The following is a 10144-nucleotide window of genomic DNA, read 5'->3' on the forward strand; positions in this document are numbered from 1 at the left end:
TTCACCAGATTACTAAAATTTGACAATTAAGTTCTCTTAGAACATCTCTCTCTTTCATTTTGAAGTCAGACACACATATATATAGACCCATCATGCCTTTTCAAAATGGTTTGAAGAGATGTGTCTTTTCAAAAAGCTTTTCTGAAGTTTTCTCACTAGTAATCGATGACAGGTTTCTGGTAATCGATTACACAATTATATTTTGAAGGGTCATGACTTTTCAAAGCGTTTTTTGAAGTGTCGTTACTGGTACTCGATTACAAACATTTGGTAATCAATTACAAAATTTAAAATTCAAATTTCAAGACCCTTTTGAAAAGCTCATTTGAAATCATGTCTTTTGGTAATTGATTACACTACCTGGTAATCGATTACCAGTGCCTTGATTTGTTGGAAAATGACCGTTTAAGGACAAAGCTGATCAACCAGTGAGATTCTTTTAACAAATGAACTAAGGCTTTATCTTTTTCTTGATTTTGTTTGCTTGACCTTGAATTAATCTTGAAGCAATCTCTGTTTGCTTAATCCTTGAATGTTTCTATTGAGAATTCATCTTTGTATCATCTACTCTAAAGGAGAGAAATTTTTATATTCATCAATTAAACTCAGTTGTAATCAAGAGACTGGTTGTCTCTTGGATTGTGAGAATCTTGAACACAAGGGTGAGGGATCCCAAGGTGTTTTCAAAGTCTATAAAGGATTTACAGAGATAGTGGAAAATCTCAAGTGGGTTGCTTGAGGACTAGACATAGGCACAGGAAGTGGCCGAACCAGTATAAATTGAGTTTGCATTTCCCTCTTCCCTTATCCCATTTATTTTATTGCAATCAATTTTGTTTTGCACATTTGAAGAACATTGATTAAATTGATTATTGCTTCTTCTTCTACATTTCAAGCCTATCATTTAAAAGGGGGTTCAAATTGAGGCCACTTGTCCAACAGTTGTTGTTGTTGTTGTTGTTGTTGTCGTTGTTGTTTATCATGAACTTATATCACTTACCACAAACTAAATGTGTATTGTCAACTAAATTACACCCATTGGGTTAGTCCTCTACCAGTCTACCACCCTATGTTATTAAACCTTGATTAGATTTGCCCTACAAATTGCATGTTTGTTTATAATTCAGAACTGGCCATTTTAGTGTGGTGGTCAAACTAAGTAGAATCCGGCTTGAAAATAAAGGCTTATTAAAAGTTTGATCAAATTGAGGGAAGATAAAATTATATGAAGAGCAAATATGGTGTGTAATGACTATTGATTAAGTATTTGAAGTTGATAATAAATTCTTAATGATTTACTTTCATTAACAAGTAATGTTTTTGTAAAAAAAAGTAATGTTAATAATTTTTTTTCTGAATTATGCTAATCATTTAAATGTAATGCAAAAAGAGAATGAACGAGTAAAATGTTAATCATTAAATGTATTATCTATTGTCTATAATTATTAATAAAGTTTGTCAAAGGAATATTAACCACAAATGAATTGTGATTTAGAAGGCACATGCTAAAGAAATAATAAGACATATTTATATTACTTCATTCTTTGTTACTTTTTTTTTTGTTGATTGAAAAGGGCTACAACCCAGAAACAAACAGAAAACTACTATTAAATGCCAAGAGTTGAAACATCAGCTTCCAGACAAGGCAAAATAGCCACAGAAGGCTTAATATAAAAAACTATTTCTTGTTGCATGGAAAAACCCAACTTAGCAATTGCGTTTGCAACACCATTGCATTCTCTAAGCACGTGCCTAAATTCCACTTTCACTGGGTGACCACTATGTTCCTTCACAGCTTGAAAAATATGATAACAATTAGGATCCACCTCATAGTCGTCCACCATCAAAGTGATAGCCTTCATCGAGTCAAATTGTATCTAAATGACTCTCTTGCAAGTTGAAGTCCTTGAAGCATTGGCCACATTTCAGCATGCAAAACAACCACACTTCCTAGATTACAGGAGAACCCTCCTATAAAAACATCATTATTGTTCTAAATTATCCCACCGCAAGAAGAGTTGTTCTTGTTCCGCATCTTTGCACAATCACAATTTAACGTCATGCTAGCACTACTACAAAAAAAAACCTTCAACATCGATTTTGAAGAGCTTTTAACATCAATTTAGAACTGATGTTGAATCAACTGTCGTTCAAAGTGGACAACTTTCGTTGATGGTTAAAAAACTTATGTTGAAAGTACCTTTTTACATCGGTTGAAGGGACCTTTACAACATGGGTTTTGAGCAAAATCGATGTTGTAAAAGCACTTCCTACATTGGTTGTATCGGTTGCATCCATAACCGATGTAGAAATTAAATGCATTTTTTTAATATTTATTTTGTTTCACAATGAACCCAACCTATAAATTCAAAATAATAAATCATTAGACATGTGTGAGATTGATTATCAAGTTAGATAGATGATAGTGAGATTGATTATCAGGTTGTCTTTCCATCAAGTTATACATGTGTGGTAAAATTAGTTAGATTGATTAATCCAAAAGAATAAATCATTAGACACAATTTTAAACAATTTTCACTAAACAATTTACAATTACTACTAACAAAATAAGTTCTTATTTTAGTCTTTTTCAATTCTGCCTCCACTGCAGCATTCTTATTGTTCTCCGATGCTGAAATGGCTGAAAGCTTTTTGTGAGACTTGTTCATCAAGTTCATATAAATTAATAAAAAAAAAGAAGGAAAAAAATTCTGTTAAATAACATCAATGAAACAAATGTCCTGATAAAATAATGAATGAGAAAATTGGTGATTTTTAAAAATTGATGATTTTAGTCCCGCCATTAAATTCCTAGCATTGATTGTTGAAATTCCTAAAGGCGGACCATTATGCTACAACAAGGAAAAAATCTATAAAAAAAATACCCAATCTGCTATAATCTAATCATGATTCAGATTTGATTACAATTTGATTCTGATGCACATTTTATAACAAAATAATATCAAATAAAGTAATTGCTCATGGTAGGATATGAAATCTCAAATATGTTTCTGGCTTTTGTTAAAAAGCTGCCACAAATGTTAAATTCCTAAAGACAAAGTTAGTCATAAAAAGGAAACCAATATGCTACAAATAAGGAACAAAATCAATCAAAAACTAAATAGTTAATCTACTATAATCTAATGGGGATTTAGATTTTATTACAATATGATTTTGATGCAGATTTTATGACAAAATAATATAATATTAAGTAATTACAAATGATAGGATCAATTTTAGGAGCTTTTGAACAAATTTTAAATGACAAAAACATATTAATATTCCATATCCACCACACTATGATAAACCAAAAACAATGAAATAAATTCTCAAACCAAAAACTAGAACACATCATACAAATTCCAATATACACAATGTACCAAATTTTGAAACCAGAAAAAGAAAATAATTATAAGTAGATAAAACTATAAATTGTCATTCATAATTATATGTAAGTAAAGTTTGAGCAGTTGTGATTTGTGAAGATTAGGAGTTTGTTTTAGTGTTAGCATATTGTTCCTTCAAGGGGATTGCCTTAACAGACATGAAGAGAAATCGAGCAGCTATTATCCAATAAATAGTGTTCTCTCTCTCTCTCTTTCTCTTATTTTTCCTTTGCTCAACATGGAGGATCTCTAATTTGCCATCATCCTCTAGTTCCCCTTGAATGCCAGACCTAGCTCTTTCTTTATAGAAGTTATAACCAATTTCTGAAACAATGTGCAAAACAAGTCAATCAATGTTGTCCAAAGATTTTTTAGAGGGTTGCTTGTGCATGAAGTTGAAGGGAATGGATGAGTTATGTATATTCATAAACAAATCCACATCGTCGGCATTAAACAGTACCTCCACTTCCTTAGGTTCTACAAATTTTTCATTAGCTACTAGCGAAACAACATTTTTATCTTGCAATATGTTATACAGACATTATTAGAATGCATAAATTCTAACATTGTATAAGACTTGGATTTCTTTACTTGTTTTAATGTTATATTATACAATATATGTTTCCCACCAATAATAAACAATAAAAAGGACATTAAGGTAAAAAAATCACACAAGTAGCATTTAAGTGAAGCGAAACTCAAGTAAACATATTTCTATCTTCAAGTCCTAACTTACTTGCACGTCTCTCTATGAATAATGAAATGCGACCAGCAAGGAACCTTTCTCTCAACTTGCTAGTCTTGATCAAAAAACAAAAATGAAAACCAAGATACATATATAATAGCACACTACACAATAGAAGTAGAACATAGATTCTTTTTTATGTTCTAGTCAAAACAAGAAACATAGTTGCAGAAAAATGGGAAAGAATATTTCAACATAACAGTGAGAAAGAACTTAGTAGCTTCCATCTTTAAAAATTGCTATGAAATTTTACGAAGTAGGACAACATGTACTAAGGTTCGTCATCACTGTAACAAAAATCACTTTCTTCTACAAAATTCCAATTGAGCTTCTTTCAAGACACCAAGGACTATCAACTGAGCCTCTTCACTACACTTCTTACTGATCTTCCCTTCTACATTTAGCTTACTACAAAAATTTTCATGTAATGGTTTGTTGGTTTTCTATGCCTATATGTTATATAGTGTCATATACTAGTGCAAGTGTTCCCTCAAGTATGGATCACTAGGGTCAGGAACGTTTAGATCTATCATGACCTAGAAAAAATGCATGGAAATGATATATATAGATATTAAAATAGTAAGATATGAAAAAATTGAATAGATAAAGAATGGAAGTAGGTACCGGAGTGAAGAAGGATCTCATATCGCCTCCATGAATTTGAACCTTAGGCTTAGTGGTTACTGAGGAAGGGAAAAACCCATGACCATTATAGACCTACTTATTGTTGTAGGAGATGGTGATTTTCACAATTGGAGTGAGATGATCCACTACATCTCTAGTCACCCTCCCAATAACAAGATGATATGAAGATATCATATTCATGGCCATGAAAGGTTAGTTGAAGAACTAGCCTCCGAAAGTGAGTGTGAAGTTGTGAGGAACAAAATGGTTAATGTTGCTTTTAAGGCCTTGATGTGTGTAAATATGAAGCATAAACAAAATAGCATTGATCCCCCAATATACTTAAAATTAGGAGTCATAGATGAACATTATGAAAAGAGGAATTTTACCCAAAAATAACATCGAGTTTTATGAGACTTTTTATGCATTTTCAACATAAGTTTTTTGGCACTTTGACTATACTTTATAAGAACAATATTTATAATTACTTCTAAATGAACCAATAGGATCTAGTACTAGGATGTGTAAACTTACTTGCGGCACATCAAAGATAGCTCAACAATAACAACACGAAGCCTTAAAACAAGATGCAATGTTGACTCTGCAGAATATAGAAATATTAAAAATAAGGGATCACATTTTAAACCAAGTTATTGACCATAATTAACAAGATTTAGGTTTTGGTGTGGTGTTCTCAGCCAAGCAAATAAAACAATTTAATAAAGCAAAAAAGAAAAGCTATGCAAACCTCTGGCATTTTCTAAAGCATAATCATCGGTTCAAAAATAATAACTGGTAGTGTTTCCGTTGATGTTACATTTGAGCCAATATATTTCTAAATTTCTTGAGAATATTGGTAATTAAAGAGATTTCACTTCCATAAACATACAATTATCTTTAATAATTACTTGTAGCTCACATCCTTGATATATAAAACTGTCAAATATTACTTTGGAAAATAGATCTTGATTAAAAGTCTTGCTAGTATGGTGTTAGAGCTTAGAACTAAGAACAAGTACATGGAGCAAAAATTCTCTTTTCCAACCATTTTAGTATTTTGAAATAACACTATAATAACAAATATAAAAGCAATACAAATATAAAACTAAGTAACAATTTTACATGGTCAAGGTTGTCTTCAATAAGATATCTTTATCATTTTAGTTTGGTTTTTAGAAACTAAAACTTTTAAAAACCTTTCAGCTCTCAATACTTCTCTCTAAGTCATATCTAGGTGGATCAAACAACTGTAATGGGAGTTTAATCACTCATTATGCAACAATTTATTTTAAAACTATATAGAATTTAATCACCCCTTTTATCAACTTTTAGCTTAAGGCCAACTAACTCAAATTATTGTCAAGTGGATTACCACCTACAATATCTTTTATTAGGTCTTATTTTGAGATAACAAGTATATGTGTCTCAAGATTTAAATTCCAATTATACAGCACATCAATTCAAGATATCTCTAGTTAGCTATTAGTTCTCTTCACTAGTTCTTAGCTTGGCTAAACTAACCAAATTTTCTTAAATCCACTTTTCTATCATATATACTTTATTTCTTTTTTTATGTTCCATTATGTGTACATTGTCTTGTTTTCAAACCTTTATAAGTGTAGATTATGCAGTAAAGAAGGTTCATGCACTATATTGTACTCAAATCTCCAAAAATATAACTCATGCAATAAAGAAGGAAAAAAATTAGTTATTAACTCGTGCAGAGAAGAAAATGTAAAGCATAGACACATACACAATTACACACACATGTTTACTTACACAGTATAGCATACAGACACAACTACTTGTTGGATGTAGAAGTTCATCATGTCTACTACCAAATCCTTTATCATGAACATGTGCGACATCGGTGTTATTGTCAGTGAGGCACGCGGGGTTGTTCTAATTGTCGATGTTATTATCGGCGAGGCACGCGGGTTTGATCAGTACACTGGGCACAAGAAGCAGAACATGTGACACAAGTGACAGATCCTGTTTTCGATCTTGATGAGCGTGTTAAGGACCATGGGCCTGCACAAATCATAGATTCCACCACACATTGTCTTTACTCAAGAAAAGGACACCATTGTTGACTCAAGAAAAAGTAACTAAGAGAATGTGAACTGGGTTTGGGGATTTTGATGAAGAGGTTTGTGAAGTTTAGGGATTTCAACGAGTAGGTATAAGATCTGATGAGATGAAGAAAAAGGGATCTTAGGAGAAAATGTGAAAGGGAGAAATTTGGGGGAGAGATGAAATGATTTTACAGTGTGAGGGGTGGATTTGAGGAGAAGTTTAGGCTTCAGAAATAAAGACAAATGAGCAAAGTGAGCAATTGATTGAATGGGAGAAGGTTTTAGAAAAAGCACAACATAGATTTTTCTAATAATCGTTGTTAATGTGAATTGAACGACATCGATTATGCTCAAAACTGATGTTAACGAGCACTAAACAACATCGGTTTTGACAAAATCAATGTTAATGAAGTCCATTTATTTAAAAAAATGTCACCACACATAATTTAATATCAGTTTTGCATATAACCGATGTTAAATTGGTGATTTTGAATGCATATTTTCTAGTAATGTAGTTCCCATTGCTAGTTTCTAGTTCATGTAGTTATTGTGAGGACTCAAATAATTTTTTGTAGGAATTACCTCACGAGTAGTATGAGTTGTCATCCAAGCCATTTTCATTCTCTGTAACTTAACCCAAATATCTTGTTTTCTCCAAAGTTGACGATGAAAAACATGATGATTATGTCGCTACCAAAGAATGTACAGTATCATTCCAAACCGTAAAGGCCATCTACCTGGAAACCCTCTCCTACCTCTCAGGTTTATGGTCATCCATTCTTTTATATCATCTGCATAAAAAAAAGAGTTAGTAAAAAAAAGGTGTGGCCTCCTTCCAAATGGTCTAGGCATGTTGAAAATCCCTCATGCAATGAAAAGTTGTCTCCTTCTCATTCTCACACATTGGACAACTCCATGATTCTGTGAACCCCATTTCCCTCCTTGCTTCATTTGTAGCTAAAGCACCCTTTGCCATCTTCCACAACAAAACTCTTGATCTTTTAGCTCCCTCCCACCTCCAAATAATCCTAAATAACATAGTATTAGGAGAGTTTTCCAAATTAGCTACACAGTGGTATACATTCTTTACTTTAAAATTTCTATATGAGGATGATCTCCAAGCAACGTTCATCCCATTCACAACACAATTCTCCTGAAAAGCATCCCAAACATATTTGATACTAGACCAAAGATTTGATCCTCTCTTCTTCTTCTCAATAATATGCCAATGATCATCCCTACAAGCATACTTGGCTCTCACAACTTTTACCCACAAATGACTAGGTTTCATACACAATTCCCAAGCCACCTTTATCATAAAGGAATCATTAACATGCCTCTCCAAGCGCATTCCAATATCTTCATTCTCTTTGGGCTGATAGAGGTCCTTCCATGCCACCCAGTGCACCTTCTTCATAGATTCTGTATCCCCTATATGAAATTCCGACAAGTTTGGCCCAAATTGTCACAAACTGCCGTAGGCATGAATTTTGACTGCATGGTATACATAGGCAAGGCACTTCATAATTAGTTATAGATTTATACTTATTATAAGTTGCCTCATCAAAATAAATTATTGTAAAGTCAAGAGTTTAGTTTGATAGGTATCTTAGTGAATGTAACATGAATTTAGTCATTAAACAAGAATATTTAGCATTGGCTTGACCGACGCTAAATACCTGACAGGATGAAGCATACCAGGATAACGCCTCCTACTACAAGACAAACAAAAAGCACAAGGAGCCACCCAGGATGGCGGCACCTACTTCCTACATAGCAAAAATCACCCATTTTGGTAAATACTTTCTTGAGCAATCCATTATGGTAATTAGTTTTCATTTTTAATTCATTTTGGTAAAAATGTCGCCCTTTGTGCAATACTATTACAAAATCTCTCCTCCATATCTTTTAGGATTGCCATTAGGCCAAGCAGGTTGGGTCATGATTTCATGTGAGTCCCCTTTCATCTTTTTTCCATCGTGATTTGGGTGCTTAGTTAAGTGGAAACTTGAAAGAGTGCTAGATTGGTTGAAGGACTAAGTTGGGGCATTGTCTTTGGTGCTATTTTGGATAGAATCTGGTGGAGGCGTAATGAGTTCATTTTATGCCAAAATTGGATGACATCTTCTAGTGTTGTCGCTAATATTTGAGCTTTGCTAAAGGATATCAAGCTTGGTAAGGAGACTCAGAATAAGTTGCAAGTTGGTGAAAAGTCTACATATGATACTACTGGTGATGGTGGTCGCCACATGTGGGAGAACTACTTCAAACTTCACTGTGATGGTGCTTTTTTCTAACAGTTAGCATCAGTGGCTTATTGTGGAGTAGCAATGGTGAGTTCATCCAGACTTTTTCAAGAAGAATGAGCCACTGCTCAATCCTTGAGGCTAAGTTGTAGGCTATCTTGTTTGGAATACGTATGGTTGTTGTTGTAGGAATTAAAAACTTGGTCATTTATAATGACAGTCTTGACGTTGTTAAATTGTTGATGATAAATCATCTCATTCTTCTCTTTTCAATGAGCTTGCAAATGAAATAACTGGAGGATGGATTCAAGAGCTGTGAGTTCTATCATGTCCACCGTTAGATGAATTACCTACCTGACTTTTTTGCTAAACATGGCATATCTTTAGCTATTGATTGTATTTATTTTCATGCTATGCCTTCTTTTGTGTCAAACTCCTTTTTAGAGTATGTTTATGTAAGTGATTCCCAAGTGAGTTTTAAATAATCTTGGGTTTCGGGTGCTCCTTGCCCAACCCAATCCAGGATAAATAAATAAATAAAGGTAATTACCCATTTTGGTGTGCATATTTTCTATTTCTAAATTACCTTTCAATATATAACTACTTCCATTTCTTTCATGAACGTTCAAAATATAATTATTGTCATTTTGTTCTTCAACTCCTTTTTTTTTCTACTTTTTATTTTAAAAAATACATATAGAGGCACAAAGTGCTTCTCTTTCACCTAGTTACTATTATTACTAAAGGAATAGAGACATCTCTCTCTAGACTTTTTAAATAATAAATATATAAAAATAAAAGTTAATACAATTAATAAAAAAATGGCATAATAAAAAAAGCTAACAATATAAAAGTAGTGAAAAGTTATTGTAGGTTAGAAGAAAAATTTGAAAGTTTAAGAAGTGATTTATGGATAAAATTGTCCAAATAAATATGATCATCAAATGGGAGATATTCTCTTTATTATTAGTATAGAAGTATACATTATGAGACAAAGATTACAAAGTGGTAGTGTAAAAAGTTTTATACTGTTACCCAATCATAAACCACCATGTATGGTGAGATTGT

Source organism: Glycine max, chromosome 19 (assembly GCF_000004515.6).
Source record: "Glycine max cultivar Williams 82 chromosome 19, Glycine_max_v4.0, whole genome shotgun sequence".
Classification (NCBI taxonomy): domain Eukaryota; kingdom Viridiplantae; phylum Streptophyta; class Magnoliopsida; order Fabales; family Fabaceae; genus Glycine; species Glycine max.